Source organism: Prionailurus bengalensis, chromosome D4 (assembly GCF_016509475.1).
Source record: "Prionailurus bengalensis isolate Pbe53 chromosome D4, Fcat_Pben_1.1_paternal_pri, whole genome shotgun sequence".
In the NCBI taxonomy this organism is placed as follows: Eukaryota; Metazoa; Chordata; class Mammalia; order Carnivora; family Felidae; genus Prionailurus; species Prionailurus bengalensis.
Window position 1 is genome coordinate 69344442 of NC_057359.1, and position 17137 is coordinate 69361578.

At 40.3% G+C, this 17137-nt stretch overlaps 1 long non-coding RNA gene across 1 annotated transcript in view; it reads left to right on the forward strand.

Annotated features, from left to right (window-relative positions):
- The window catches only part of LOC122474284, a 38784-nt gene that overhangs the window by 18847 nt on the left and 2800 nt on the right, over nucleotides 1-17137 (forward strand). Inside the window, exons 2-3 of the long non-coding RNA XR_006294882.1 lie at nucleotides 2065-2106; nucleotides 9552-9620. This is a non-coding gene — a long non-coding RNA (uncharacterized LOC122474284). The remainder of the gene's footprint in view (nucleotides 1-2064; nucleotides 2107-9551; nucleotides 9621-17137) is intronic.

Genomic DNA, 17137 nt, shown 5'->3' on the forward strand with positions numbered 1-17137 from the left:
CCTGGCTGAAGTCGGCGCTCAACCGACTGCACCACCCAGGCGCCCCACATAAGAGACTCTTAAATACTGAGAACAAACTGAGGGTTGATGGGGGCTGGGAGGGAGGGGAAAGTGGGTGATGGGCATTGTGGAGGGCACCTGTTGGGATGAGCACTGGGTGTTGTATGGAAACCAATTTGACAATAAATTATATATCTATGAACTTCCAAAAGGAACCAGCTCCATCAATACCTTGACTTTAGCCCAGTGAAACTGATTTTGAATTTATGGCTTCTAGAACTGTCAGAGAACAAATTTGTGTTGTTGTAAGTTGGTCAGTTTGTGGCAATTTGTTACTGCAGCAATAAAAAACTAACACAACACATAACATAGTATACAGAAATGTTGGCAGTCAAAATATCCAACAATCAGGAATTAAATAAATAAATTATAGAATACAATGCAGCCTTTTAGAAAGTATTGGTTCATATTTATTGAAATAGGAAAATGTGTATAATTTTAAATAAAAAAGCAGTTTATGACACCACATATAGACTATGACTCCATTTTTAAAGAGAAAATAAGACTGGAGGGATATATTCCAAATTATTTACAGTGATTATCATTGATGGTGGAACTTTTCTATGTACTTTATGTAGTTTTCTGCATTCTGCAAATATGATGCAGCAAATGTGTTAATTTTATAATTAGAAAAAGAGATTCTTTTCTTAAAAACACAAGTCTATTTTTCCTTGATCCTTTCATTTTATGAAACAGGAAACATATATGTAAAGCAAACAAGTTGCTGACTCAGAGAAGGGATAGCTAGACCAAAGTTCTCAGTTTAGATCTGGAAGCTTATCCTTAACTTATAAAAGGCATAAGAAGCCCAACTTGACTCATTCCTATGAAAGCTCATAGAGATGACACACACTTCCTTCTCTGCCTTCAATTCCCTTCTACAGACTGTCCTTTAGTAATTAAGAAGAGTTAATAAGTACTTCCTCCTCTGGTCAAGCCATGAAGAGTGCTACAGAGCATAATTTCATGGAGCGTTTTGCAGACTTGCACAGAATCTCCCAGGGTGGATGTCATACCAAAGGACTCCACTCAGAGAAAAACTGAAATGTAAAGAGACTGATATTCTAGACCATTGTGATATTCTCATTAGCCGTGAGATTGAGGTGCTTACCGGTTCTTTACTACTCATTTCTACTCTGCTCTTACGAGTTCTTTGACTCTTCTTGCTTTTTCTCATATCTCTTTCCTCAGAGCATGGGATATTCCTTAATCAATCATCCCTGGATCATGGGATATTCCTTAACCAATCATCCTTGGATCTTTCTTGCTGTTTCCTGTCTAATTCAGTCTGGAACATTCCTGAGTTCCTACAAAATTCCAAAGAGTGTACAGAGTTCTGGGGTTGCAACGATTAATAAAACAGAGTCCTTGCCTTCAACTCACTTCCAATCTGGTGGCACAGCTAAGCAATGCAAAAGAAGTAAATCTCTTATACGGAAAGTTAATACTAGAGACTGTCAGGTTCAGGCAGCACAAAGGAGAGATTAGAGCTCAGTGTAATTCCAACAGAAGAGGAATGATTTCACAGAGGGGACCTCTGCTATTTATTTATTTGTCTCTTTGCTCTGCAATTCGTTCCTCACTCTCTTCCCTGCTCTGCATTTTATCACCGGAGGGTTGATCCCTGAAAACTACATTTCCCAGGCTCCTTTGCCAAGTAGCTAGATTCAGTCAGTAAGAGACTCAGGCAGGAGACTGGAGGAAGGCAGAAGGCCAAGTATTTCTGTGTCTCTCTATGCTTTAGGTAGCCTCGATGGCTGTGGCTGAATCTCTGTCATGCTTAAGCATCCACTGGATGGCCCCCACTCCTTATCTCTAGGACCACCTCCTTCTGCTGTTCCTCCAGCCCTGGCGATAGCCGAGCAGCAGCTTCCCGTAGTGGCTCATCTCATAATTGTCTCGCCATCCTCTGTTGGGCTTTTCAGCTCTGCCAGCAGGTTTTTGACTCATTCCCCAGGTTAAATATCCTGCATTTAACTACCAGCTGTGGTTTCTGTTTTATAGACTGGACACTCAGGAGTTGAAGAGCCAGAAGATTCTTAATAGGTAAAAAAAAATTAATAAATTAATAAATTAAAAAATGAAGAAATTAATGAATAAATAATCAATCTAGGTAGAGATGACAGCATGGCCACAGTCCAAAGTGGAAAAAAAGTGACCAGGGCAATCAATGGAGCTGTGTCTCAGAAGTCATTAGGGAATATACTGGAGAGTTGATTGGCAATCGAGGGAGAATCAGATCACAGAGGCCCTTGAGTTCACAAATTGAGGAATATGGATTTTACTCCACATTGTTGGACAATTGTTGAAGATGCTGAACACAGTAGGATGACCAGACTTATTCTTTAGGAAGTTCAACCTGTAAGTGGCAGGAGATTCAACTAAGCAATGTTAAGGAGAGCCCAATGCAGGGCAACAGCAGTGCAAACAACAAGGAGAGGGTGCATTTGAGCAGAGCCCGTTTAATTTGGCAAAAGGAAAGGGAAGTGTTAGGGGTGTCTGGGAAATGATGAGCGTGAGTGACTGAGTGGCCATCCCAGTGACCAGGAGGAAACTGCAGAGGTGAGCCTGATCTGTGCTAACATGACAGGAAAAGCACTGCTTTGAAAACATGGACTTGAAACTCACAGTAGAGATACCTCTGGGAGAATTTTTTTTTTAAGCCCCTTTTGGTGTAGGCACCATGGGGTGGTACAGAGTACATAGATTTGGAATGAGGCTTTGTGATTTTTCTTTTTTAAGTAAACTACCTGCAAAGCGGGGCTTGAACTTATGACTCCAAGATCAAGAGTCACATGCTTTACTGCCTGGTCCAGAGTACCCCCGGAGGAGATTATTTTAAAAGGCATTCTCATTCACTGACAAATCAGTTTGCGGGAATGAAGGAAATATTTAGAAGATTTATGTTGACAAGAAGCACTCACCTTGATTAAATTAATGTAATTTTTAATGTTGTTATTTAATTATTAATGATAAATTCATAAGAAGATGGCATTTTCATGCCACAATGACTGTTCTGTTAACTTATTTTTATTAGTATTACAGGTAAAATACAAACTGCTTTCATGACCTATATTTTAAATACTAGAATGAAATCATCAGTTTTTAGTGATGATAAAAAGGAAGCTCAGCTGATCTTCTCCCTAAAGGTGACAGGGCTTTTGTCCTCTTCCTGTATTCCAGACCAGTAATAGCTTATGTGTCAAAATAATTAGCTTATATGTACATGTGTGTACTCTTCTAACTTCTTCATTTGTCTTTCCAAACCCAGAGAATGTCTACTACATAAACAACTTCCAAATGTCATTATATGAGTAAGCACTCTAATTAGAAATTAAGTGCCAATAATTTGCCCTATTAAAAACTTAGCTTTTAAAAAAGGAATGATTTATTTCCCTATTATGCCACTTGAATATTATCCTAAAACCAAAGAACTATTTTTTTTTTAAGATTTGTCAAAATCAGAGTACTTTAAAAACAAACTCGCATCTAGTAATACGACTTTGTTTATGTGATTTGGGGTCCCGATGAGTCCATTTGTTCCAAAATTTGCAGGTGCTTTATGAAAATGACTGCCTGAACAATGTGCATTTTGGAGCTACAAGGAGCCATTGAGATCTTGTATTCAATTTTACAGAGGAATAAACTGAGACTATAGGAAGTTAAATAAAGTGCCTAAAATGTCAGTTAGTCACGGAGGCCAGCCATATTCCTATCCGACATTCTTGCTATCACCATCACATGGGCCTCTCAGCTTCTAGCACTATGGCCACCTTTGGTACCACCCTGTATGAAACCAGAGCCTGCTGCTTGACCCAGGGGAGGGAGCCTCCCAGATCCATCAGAGTTCCTGCCTCTGATGACAGGTAGGCGTCAGAGTAGAACAAAGTCACTCAAGGTTCACCTTTGGGGAATACGGGTTTTATTAACTTCACACACTCACTCCTCTGGCTGTACAGCTGCAGCTTTCTGAATACAGTCCATCAGTCTCCAGTGGGTCCTCCTGCCAGTGCCACATCTAACAGCAGCAGACCTAGGATGACTCTGACCGCCTCTCTGGTGCAAATATAATGGATTTATGTCTCAACACACACACGCCACAGAACACTGAAGGGAGATTCTGGCTTGGGACAGAGTCAGGCACATGCTTGCAAACAGAGCAGGATGGGTGTGAATTATTCATTGCTCCCCTCCCTATGGACCCAGGACCACTCCTTTCATAGAAGTTCTTTTTTACAGGTTGCTGTACATCCTCCAAAATTCTAGAGCTGTCTCTAAACACAGTTACCAGTCTACTTTCTTTTTCCAAAACCTTCTTTCAGAAGAGCTTCTGTATTTCACCTCTATGATGTGTTAGGGTCTAAAGACAGGTAAATGGCCATTTTTTTCTGTGTTTCCTCTCATAGGAGACATGAATCTCTCTTATTCTCAGTAATCCAGGGGTCTGGCTTAACAATAACCACACATAATCTGCCTGAAACTTCCTGCTGCTGTGGGAGACAGGAGAAAGTAGATCTGTTATTGGATCAGTTCAGAGGCTCAGTTCCTCATAGGGTGTTAGGAACTGAATTGTGTTCCCAACCCCAAATTCACATGTTGAAGCTTCCATACCTTAGAATGTTACTATATTTGGAGAGAGGGTCTTTATAGAGATAATTAAGGTTAAATGAGGTCATGAGGCTAGGGTCTTAATCTAATATGACTGGCATCCTTAAAAAAGAAGGGAACGATGCCAGGGATGTGCACACAGAGAATAAGCCATGCAAGGAATAGAGAGAAGGCAGCTGTCTGCACACCACGGAGAGAGGCCTCAGGAGAACCCAAACCCGCCAAACTTTGATCTTACGCTTCTAGCCTCCAGAACTGTGAGAAAATTAATTTCTGTTGTTGAAGCCACCTGGTCTGTGGTATTTTCTTATGGTATCCCTAAAAAACCCATCCATAGGGTGATGTAGAAAGCAACATGGATCTTGATTTTGATTATAAAACCTAGCACCCAAAGGGTGCAAGAGGCTTTGTGCTTTTTGTCATGGGACATGATCAAATCTGACCAGTTTCCCTGTGGATGAAGCACAAGCCAAGGTATTCAATCTCACAAGCAATGGAAAGGAAGAATGGCGACCTTGCAGCCAGGTGGATTTCTTTTTGGCAGGCATGGAGCAGAGTCGTATGTCATGGAGCTGGGTCACATTTCATAGAGCAACCTATATCCAAAGACTATCTTGCCCGAGAAAATATCTGTCCTATCAAATATCCTTTAGTCTATACGTTATAGTCCTGGCATATATTGTAAGAGCTCATTAGTTCAAACCTTCCAGTTACTTGAGTTTTGTGAAAAAAGTTATACTAAAGTTTATCTTTATACAAAGTACAAATGAGGTGATGAAGAAATCAATCGATCAACTTCAAGGAAGTGGTATATTTACTTAGAGCGGCTTCAAGAACCTTAGAAATATGCATCTTCATGTAAATAATGATTGTACCAAAGCGTGAGGTGTTCATCTCTCATCATAGTCCAGTCCCTCCCTTTCTCTCTCACCCTAAAGAGCGGTTCTTAACCCCTGCTCACTTTGAAAGTTGATTTAGAGAAATTAGGAAGATGAATGAGAATACCAGAACCTACAGGAAGGACAGGATAGGATCAGTATGATTTATTACACATCTGCAAACATAGTCAAAATATCTACTACATAGTAGGTACTCCCTAAGTGTCCTTCCCAATCTCCTTTCCCACTTAATCTAAAAGTAAGCTTTACAACAGTGATTAATGTTGGTGCTGAAGGATCATGGAAGTTCATAAATTATACAGCTGAAATGAAATTAGAGACTATCAACTCCAATTCCTTTATGCTAAGTAAGATGTAGAAACTGAGGCCAACAGAGGTTAAGTGATTTCTTCAAGTTCATTCACTCATCAATGAATACCTGTTGTGTGGCAAGCATTGGGCTGGCTACAGAGTTGGTTGTTGACAAAGTCAGGACCAGGATCCAGGACCTTTGACCTTGAGCTCCTTCCACCCCTAATCCCAGTGCTGCCCCTGAATTAGTTTTGTTTCAGAAATCACCATGTGATCTCAAGCATATCTTGCCACCTCTGCCCATTATTTAGGGATAATTCTTATTCCTTAAATGCGGTAAAAGAAGATACATAAAATAAATCCTAAATGCTGACAGGATTACACTCAGAGAAAAGAAGAAAAACATCTACAAATGCCCCTTTGGGTGTTTGAGAATGCCTGACAGGTTTCAGTGACACTCTACTTTGAGTAGAACCACGACACAGATGGAACTGAATGCAAAAGGGCCATCGAGAGGGTGTGGACTAGGTCAGCAGGAGGGATTCTGTGAGAGCAGTTGTACCAAGTGTGGAGGTAGACATGGGAGGTTGGGAACAAACTGAGATTATTGCTGAAGAATGACTCAAACTGCAGAGACAGAAAGGAGTGGTGTTCTAGGCAGAGGGAGCAGAACAAACACATGTGCATGGGAACATCTGTTCAATGTGGAATCTGAAAAGGCTTTAAAAAGTAGAAAGTAGGATACAAAAACATGTCATTATTAATAGCTTATAATCCTCCTGTCTAAGAATTTATGTAAATAGGCTATTTTCAGCCTGATTCATTTTTCTTGTAAACTGGCTTCTTCAAGCTCCAAGAGTGCCTTGAATGCAAACACAACAACTTTGTTGAAAAAGTCAATATTTACCCTTTTATGTGCTTTCTAATTTCAACTTCGTCATTCAGCTAATATTTTAGCAGGGCCTCTAAACTGGCCATAAGGAGGCTTGAGATGCTTCCCAGGCCTGTGAATGAACCAAACATAGCATTGTACCTGCTATGCTCACAAACTGAGCTTAGTTTACTAGTGCCAAATTTTTTTTTAAAAGTGAGAGTGGTAAATTTCTCCAGAAGAAAATTTATGCGATCCAAGTAGCAGCAACACACACACACACACACACACACACACACACACACACAGCTTCCCATCTGTTTAATACTTTGGAATCTGAGACTCAAAAAATGTCTATTTTGTATAGTGTCCTGGAAACATTTTAAAAAGAAGAAAAATCTCAGTTCATAAGGAGATACTTCAACTTTCTCATGGTTATTATTAAAAAACAAATCTTGCCTCTGGCCTATGATAGAATATCTGGTATCAGACTAGTTCTACTATAAACCTTAAAACTAGAAACAAATCATTAGGAAGTGAAATTTAAAAATAGTATTTGCAATAACATCACAAACACAAAATTCTTAGAAATAAATTAATGAAAGATGGGAAAGATGGCCTTTAAAAACTAAATAAATGCATAGGTATACTATGTCTATGGATCAGAAAACTCAATATTGTTAATACGTCCATCCTATACAAATTAACCCATAGACTTAATGCAATCTCAACCAAATTTCTAGAAGACAAGATGATTCAAAAAATTTTATGTAAATACAAAGTGGCAAGAATGCAAAGACAGTATTAAAAAGGAACAAAGACTGGGCGAATTACACCACCTAATGCAAAGATTTATTACAAACTTCATTAAGCAAGACATCATCCTGTTGGCTAAAAACACAGATATAAATCAACAAGAAGGACTAGACAGTCCAGATGTAAACCCGAAAATATATGGCCAACTCATTTTTGAAAAATGCACCAACATAATTTAATGGGAAAGGAGAATCTTTTCAACATAGGCTTCTGAAATAGGTGGACCTCCACATGCCAAAATGCACATACACACACACACACACACACACACACACACACAACACCAGAATCTCAGCTCCTATTTCATGCCATACACAAATTTAATTTAAAATAAATCACAGACATAAAAAGGTAAAATTATAAAAATTTGAGAAGAAAACGTAAGACAAAATCTTTATAACCTTTGTGTAGGCAAAGATTTCTTAAACAAGACACTACAAGTACACACCATAGAGGAATAAAAAAGTGATAAATCTATCTTCATCAAAAGTAAAATAGTCTGCTCTTCAAAAGATAGTTAGGAAATTGAAAATGTAAGCCACTGACAGGAAAAAAGTATTCACAATGCAGACGTATGACAAAGTACTAGACTATAAATACTCTGCCAACTCAATAAGAAAAAAAATAAAATAAACCAAAAAATGCACGAAAGATTTAAATAGACACTTGATAAAAGAAGATATTCAACTAGTCATAAGTGCATGAAAATATAGTAAACATCTTTAATCATCATGCAAATACAAGAATGGCTAGAATTAAAAGACCAAAAATACCAAGTGTTGACAAGGACTGGGGGGCAACTCATACAGTGTTATGGATGGTAAAATGGCGCAACCACTCTGTGGTTTCCTCTAAAGTGAATCATACGCTTAGCATACTACTCAATGATTTTAATCATAGCATTTGCCTAAAAGAAATGAAAATGTATATTCACAAAAAGATTTTATGTGAATATTTAAAGCGGCTTTATTCGTAATAGCTCCAAACTGGAAATAATACAAGTGTTCATCAGTTGGTGAACAGATAACTGAACTATTGTATATCCAAACAATGGAATACTACTCAACAATAAAAAGGAATTAACTACAGATAGACACAACTACAGATAGATGAATGAATCTACAACATTCTGCTGAGTGAAAGAAACCAAACACAAAACAGTATATCCAAAATGACTCTAATTATATTAACTCCTTGATCATGCAAAACTAATTAATGGTGATGGAAATCAGATAAATGTTTGCATGAGGCAAAGATTATTGGCGGGGAGGGTGGTGCGGGGATGAAATGCAAAGGGCCATGAGAGAAGTTTCTGGAGTGATAGAAATGTTCTACATAATATTGAATTGGTGGTTACTCTTGTGTATACATTTGTCAAACTCATCAAAGTATCCACTTGAAATGTCAATTATTCTGGAATAAATTTGATTTAAAAAATAAAAATTATAGGAGCACCTGGGAGGCTCAGTCAGTTAAGCATCTGACTCTTGATTTTGGCTCAGATCATGATCTCACAGTTCTTGAGTATGAGCTTCATGTCGGGCTCTGTGCTGACAGTGTGGAGCCTGCTTGGGATTCTCTCTCTCCCTCTTTCTCTGCCCCTCCCCCACTTCCATGAACACACACACACTCTCTCTCAAAACAAATAAGTAAACATTAAAAAAATAAAGATCATAAGATAAACAGAAACTTGCACAGTACAGTTTACAAAGGCATTTCATTGTTGGGTTGAACTTCTTAATTCCTATCACCACCTTGTGAAGTAAACATACTACAAGCTTCTCTCGTGAAAAAATTACAAAATCGCAGTCTGTTTATGAGCTACAGTGTCTCACTTGAGCACAGGTTTTATCCCAACACCCCCTGGAAGAGTGAGATGAACACCCCCACTGCCCCACTCACACAAATTATAAAAGCTGTTTCGGATGGAGCATCACCTAGATTTTCAGGGAGGGAGAGGGAGTGCTTATAATAATGGCTATATTGATTTATTATTTACTTATCAGGTCCTGTCGTGTGCCAGACATTGTGGCAAGCTCTGGTCAAGCAATTCTGAAAACAGTTCTGGGAAGCAGGTATTATTATGCTCTCTATTCACAGATGAGGACGATGAGCCTCAGTGAAGTTAAGGGACTTTCCCAAGTTCACACAGCTAGTAAATGGCAGAGCTGGGGACAGATCTGATGGACTCAAAGGTGCAGCTCTTCCCATACACAGCACCACACTGGCTCCATGTTTAAGCTAAATGGAGCAGTTTCTTTTTGGCAACTAAATTTACCCAAGGGAGCTGGCAGGGAGTTGTCCTTTGGAGATTAAGCTAAGGTCAAATGAACTTCAGGATTGAGATGATGTGTTCCATACCTGAAGGATCCTGTGAGTGCCAATGCTTCTCTTAACCTAGTGGACACTGAGCTCCAAAGGAAAGAGGGATGTCACTGTGAGGGAACCTGTGCTGATCACCTCAATGGATGAATATTGATATGAAAAAGCAGGGGAGACTTGAGCGTGATCATGCAGGCAGTACTTGCTGGTGTGAGATGATGTTTTTGGTTAGAGACCTGGAATCACAGAGTCCTAGATGCAAAGTATTGTGGCATGAAGTTTTCATGCTGACAAATAGCTTATGTAGACCCATTTTTCTTTTAAAGAAGAAAAATGAAAGAGGCATCAAAACATAATGGGTTGTTATTATATATTTGGGGTTAAGTGCCAAATCTAACACTTGGTAAAAAATGAATTTAAAGCTAGAGAATAGTGGGTTAACATCCTGACTCTGTACTTGCACTGTGCAATCTTGGGTGGGTTACTTCTCTGAGCCTCCCTCACCTCGGCTGGCAGATGTGATAATGGCACATATTTCGTGGCACTGATGATAAGGCAGATATTTGTCAGTGCCTGGCACTACGTAATTGCTTGACTCCTCCTTTGAGTAACCCATCTGGAACCTTAGGCTTCAACTTTGTTGTGAATCTCTAAACTTCAGTACTGGCTGTACGAACTTGCCTGGAACCCCATCTATGTCCAGGGAATGGAATCTGCTAGCGGATTCTTCTCAGCTCCTTCCATCTCTCTCTTCCGGGGTCTTGCTTTCTTCCTGCATCCCAGGCTTAATACTATCCACTCCTTGCTTCTGGGCCTGCTGAGTCTGCCCAGCTGCCCAGAGACCTCAACTCTCTGTCATCAACCTGCCCGTGTTCCCTGTAGCTGGCTCAGATGAGAGGGGCAGGTCTGTTCTGATAAAAACTCAGTCACAAAGCCTCCAGGCCTTTCTGCTGAATTCTTTCCTAACTGGACTTTTAAAAAGGCAAACCTGACCATGGTATGCTCTTGATTAAAGTCCGCTTCATTTTTCCTCAAGACAAAGTCCAAAATCCCTAGCATGGCCTGCAAAATCCCACAGGATACAATTTATAGCAACCTACCTTCCGCTCTCTCCAATCTGCACCTCCACCTGCCCCAACCAGCCCTCCTCTGCCTTCCAACCAGATTGAACTACCTACACTTCCCAAATGGGCTATACTCCTTCTTGCCTCAGGGACTTTGCATATCCTATTTCTATTTCCTCCAATTCTTGTCCCCCATTTCCTTCAAAGCTCATCTTTTCTATTCTTCATGAATCAGTTTAGCCATCACTTGAAAAATTATCTCTGATTGCCAGGGCTATTCAGGACCCATCTTGTCTGCATCCCTGAATCTGTAAGCTTCCATTACAGGCCTGATTACTGATTAGCCGTTAATTGGCTTTCTTATGTCTTTTCTCAGAGAAGGTGAGTACTTGGAGAGTGAGACTACATTTGCATTGCTGTGCCTCCAGTATCTACCAGGGTGTCTGGCATCTAAGGGGCACTCAGGGAGCATTTGTAGAACAAATACATGAAAAGAACGACAGCAAGTCAGGAATGATGAGTGACGGCTGCATACCTTTGAAGGAGGCTACGGGCCCTGGAAAAGATAGCCCTTAGAGGAAAGAAAGCAACAGTCAGAATTTCAGCAATAAGCTTTCTGTGAGATTTCCCAAAGGATCCCAGCAAATGGGGCCGACTGCAGTCCAAGACCACTGGACCACCCTGGAAAAGCAAAGCCTTCTCAGAGTTGTGTGGGAACCCCTTCCACCTACATTGTGCTCTCAGCCCACTCAGTCTGGAAATGGAGTGTCACATATTTTGGTCGGTGCTGTGTGCTGGCCTGCTCCAAAGTTGAAGAGAAAGGCATTCTCTAGGCACAAAGAATGCACCCAGACCCACTGATTAGGAATGCATTTTTAAACCAAAAAGTTTGGGAAGAGTTAAGCAGCCTGGAAGCTTTTAGAGATCTTTGGCAAATGGGACTCAGCACAAAGACCTCCCAGGATGTAGAACTTGTCCCAGACAGGAATCAAAGCTGTCCCAGATCTGCTAACGATTTCTAGGGGCTTAAATAATTACCAAAGATCTATTTGTAGCAGGTCCCCAAGGTGGATCCTAAGACTCCTAAGATCTGCTCTCATATAAGACCTGCAAATGCAGGCTTCTTTGACCCAGCAGATGGGCAAATTTTGAGAAATATAGGCTGAGTTGAGATGATCACAGGATCCTTGAGATACACTTGTATAGAAAGACTTCAAACCCATTTCTGGCCTGGTCATTATATGGATGCGTCACTGGTGACAGTCTCCTACAAATTCTATTTCTTCATCTTGAAAATGCAGACCCACTGAGACTATGTTCCCAGAGGACCACAAATCAGTACAGTGGACTTGACATTGAACTGATACTGCACAGCAGTTGACATTCTCTGGGGTCTCAATGCCTGGATTCAACCTTGGCTCCATCACTCGTGTGACTACGAGCCTCACTTTCTACATCTGTAAAATGGGAATAACGAGAGGATGTGTAATAGTAAAGATACAGTAGAATTCGAATTTAGTGTAGAATCCTTGCAAGCTCCTGGCACACAGTACAATCAGTGAGTTTTAAGTACCATTAGTGAAGTGGGAGTCTCCCTAACAATCTGGGTGCAGAGTAGCCACAGGACTGACCACAACACAATCTTTGCTCAAGTGGCTCACCTCATAACACTACAAAACAACTCCATAGCCTCAGCTATAAGATGGTCACTGACTTGGGTTTGTTCTCTGTGTTAATCAGCATATATTTACCGAAATTATGTGCCCACCTAATGCCTGGCTCTGAGGCTACAAAGATGAAGAAGGAATGGTCCCTGCTTAATCCAGTTTTGTTAAATTCACTGATGGGCGGGAGAGTCAGATCCAAATAGATGTCACGGAAGAATAGTATCTGTCTCATTACAGTGTGATAAGTTAAGTGAAAGAGGGAGGCAGGGTTGCTGTGGATGCACAGAGCAAGGGCCGAGAGTGTGTGGAAGTCTTCCCAAAGGGCAGAGATTTGGGGGAGACACAAAAGAATAAATAGGCAGAGATCACCAGCTGAAGAAGGCAAAGGAAGCAAGTTCAAAGCAGTAAGTCCAGCCAGTGCAAGGGCCCAGAGATGCCACGCACTTTGGAAACTATTGGAATGACTTGGAGATATGGGAGTAATTCACCTCAGCTAGAGGCCAGGATATGAAGGTAGTGATGAAGCTGGAGCTTGATGTAAGTAGAAGAGATCTCAGGGAGATCCCATGAGCTGAATTTGGGTTTCTCAACCTCGCCACTACCACCATTTTGGGGCAGGATGGTTGTTTGTTATGGGGCTGTCCATGCATTGTAGGATATTTAATAGTATCCCTAGCCTCCACCCTCCAGATGCCAGCAGCATGTACACATCCCCTTCCCCACTCTGATGACCAAAATCATCTCTAGACATTGTCAAATGTCCCTCAAGGGGCAAAATCTCCTAGTTGAGAACCAGTGGATTAAATTAAGGACTTCGCACTTTGTGCTGGGTTAGAGGTTCCTAAGGTAAGGCGATATGGCCAAATATGCATTAAATTTCGATTGTTTCAGATTAGAAAGAGGACAAAGACAAATAGCAATGTGGCTATTGCAACCATCTAAGAAAGGCATTATAAGTGACAGCAGAAATGCTAAAGAAGGGATGTTCTCTACATAGAGATATAAACATAGATGTATAGAAAGTTTATACATCTCTCTATATATACTCTTTATACAGAGATATACATATATACTAAACATATAATAATATATACTAATATTATATATATAGTATATGTAATACTAATTATATATTAAGATGTATAACATATAATACACACACACTCATTGACTCTATAGGAAAATTGAGGGAGGTTAACAGAGAAGGGGGTGATGAGTCTTTACCTCCTATCCAAGGACAAATATGAAAACTTTGTTTGAATTGTTTATAATCCTCCAGAAAAATTATGAATGGCACCATTACACTTTAAAATTAGTAACACAATTTCGCAGACACATTAGCTCGTGAAATTCACACAACAGTCTCCCAAATTGGGCTTTGTAATCTGAATACTACATGTGAAGAAACTGCTATCTAGAGAGTTAGAGATTTAGCCAGAGTCACACAGCCAGTTGACTGTGGAGTGTGGACTCACTTGAATCTAATCCCGTTCTCTTCCCCGCCCCCCCAACTATGTCACCAAAGATGTTTCATAACATCCGGCTTATAATATTCTAACCCATTGCAATCAGTTTGATCTGGGGCATTTTAAAACTAATTCCATCTAGTTTTTCAAACAATACATTTCCAAGCAGACGATCTCATGAAAATACATAGAGAAGAGAACCACAAAAAGTTCTGGAAAGTTTTGTATGCCTCTTTCTTTTTCTTTTTAATTTTTTGGTATGTGCTTTCTTTCTTTTTTTTCCCTCTTTCTTATGGTGTTAATTAAGGATGCACTGTCCCTGTTTTACTCAGTTCTGGCTCTTATAACGAGAGCTCATCAGCCCTAGCTAAAGTACTCATCCCATACCCACCACGCTTCCTCCCCCAGTAACTCCCCAGGTTTCTGTGAGTTTGATGCCTAGAGTCCACGTGTCACAACCAGGCCATTGAGGGGCAGAGAGAATGAAGCCCTGCACTTAATTTGTTTGATTTGCTCTGTTCCTGACAAATCTTTCTGCTTTATCTTTAGAAAGAGGAAAAAAAAATGTTCCTTTTTTTTTTTTTTTTCATGGTGCGAAATTTACAGCTGATAAATCTGTCTAAATGCTGTTAACAGGTAAAGTGCACCTGGGGGCCAAACATGATTTCACCAGACCTATGAAGAATGTGTGCATTTTCCTCAGTTGTGCCCACACATCATTTGTTACACTGTTTGAAAGGCTTGGCCAGTGGCTGTACTCAGCTTCACTCCCACCCAGAGTCAAAGAGCCTCCACTTACACAGTTTTCCAACTATTGCAAGGGGAAAATTTCAGAGGCGAACATCAGTATTGTTCCGCACACTGGGAGAGAAACAGAAAAGTTACAGAATGTATTCAAACTATGCAGTTGCTCTATTTTTTTAAATTCAGATTTACTTGAGAATTGCATTAAAACTCAGAGGGTTAACATGGCCCCTGGAGGTGAAAAGAAACCAAAATTTATCCAGAGCTTTTCATGGGTTAGGTCTTCTACTTGTCACTTTGCCTGCTTATCTCATCGATTCTCACTGCAATGCTGTAAGAGATTATCCCTTTATCCTCATTTTCTAAAAGGAAATTTGGAGGCTCAGAGAATATAAAAGACTTGCCCAAGACCACTCAGCAAATGAAGGTAGAATTAATAATATTGTTCACTCACTCAGCTGTTTGTTGAGTGCTTTTGCCAAGCACTGTTCTGGGCACTGAAGATACATCTGGGAACAAGACTAAGACCTCTGTCTTCATGGAGCAAACATTCTGGACAGGAGACAGATAATAAACATGGTAAAGATATAAAATATCTAGTATGTTGAAACAACAAATGCTTCAGTAGTCATTGAGGCTGTTTACCAAATATTTCCTGTGCTCAGCTTTCTCTGTGTCTGGCTCTAGCAAATGAGTGGTAGGTGGAATCGCTTCTGACTGGAGTATGTGATTGCTGGTTTGAGACTCTCCAGGACACTCTCTATCCCCTCCCATGCTGATAGGCAAGGATTTAGGTGATAATCATCCCATCAGTCTGGGTCCCAGGTAAGAACTCAAGAGCTCAGCGCTACAAACAGGGTAAAGGTTGCATGCAAAAGAGAGGTTCAACTACAAGTGTAAGGAATGGACATTTAGTTAGGAATAACACAGTAAGGGGAGCTCTGAGGCCCTGCTCTGGAGTTCAAATCCAACAGTACAAATGAGCCTAAAGCCTGAAGCCAAGGAAATAGGGTTTTATAAGTCACATCCCATTGTGGAAAGAGCATGGTATAGTGCAGGAGAGACAGAAAGTGACTCAAGGAGATGTGGGTTCAAATCTCAGCTCTACCATTACTAACCAGCTGAACAAAAACCCTTGAAACAGTTGAAACAGCTAATAGATGAACATCAGTTTATTTTCAAATGCAAATGACAAAGTGGCTGTATAGAACTGTTGTAGTAAGGGCTAAATATGGTATATTATGTGAAGTCAAAGTGCTTGGTCCCATGTTCATTAACTGTCAGTGCTGCACTATCCCTGTCTCCCGCACCCCAGTAGCCTTCTTCAGGCCTCCGTTCCTGAGAATTAGAAGTTGTGTGTTGTCTGCAACAGGCTACAAGCATGACTTTTCTCCAATGACTGTAATTAGAGTCTTTCCTTTTAAGAGTCTGGTTCTTGTATTCCTCACTTTGGTTTCTTGTTTTGTTTTGTTTGTGTGCTTTCTTTCTTCTTCTTCTGTTTTTTGTTTGTTTGTTTTGTTTTGTTTTGTTTTTTGCTTCATTTGTCTTCAAAAAATCATTAATGTGTCCACTGTTCAACAACATGCCAAAGACTAAACACTGATTCTCATTTCCTATGGCAGTCACTATATTTCCTTCTCCTCTTTTTGCCTCTCTCTCTTTCCAAAACAAAGCAAAACAAAAACAAAACAAACAAGCAAACAAAGAAACCAGTGAGAGCACAGCTTCCTAGCTCCCCTGCAGTGGTCTCCATCCTGTGCATCTTCCTCTCCTCTCTTGGGACCTTGTCTGTTGATTGAGACATATAATTGGATTAAGCAGGTTTATGTCTCTGTGTCCTGTTTCCTGTACAATTTATGTCCTTCACCACACATCAGTAAGAAGCAAAAAAGGAAGTGTCTTCCTTGTTCACAGAGAAAAACCAATTACCCTTCTTCTAAAATGAAATCATATGTATTTATTTGGTGGGAAGTCTTCAAAGAAACCAAAAGGATCCCTCTAAAATATTCAGGCCATCTTTACAACCCCCTGGAGTCAGGCTTAATGTTTATTAACTAAAAGTTTATTGGTTACCTACTAGGCACTAGATATCAAATACAAACAAGAAGGGGTCACTCCCCTTAAGAAGTTCACAGTCTGGGAGGGAAGCAGACATGACTCATTACACTGCAGTGTGATTCATACAGTGTAAGACTGCAGTGGTCAGAAGTGGCCCAAGGGAAGGTGTGATTAATGCAGTGGTGCTTGGGGCAGGAATGGTGGGCTGGATGGGACGTGAGATGGTGATAAGGTTGGAGAGATCAGCCAGGCCTGGTCATGTAGAACTCCA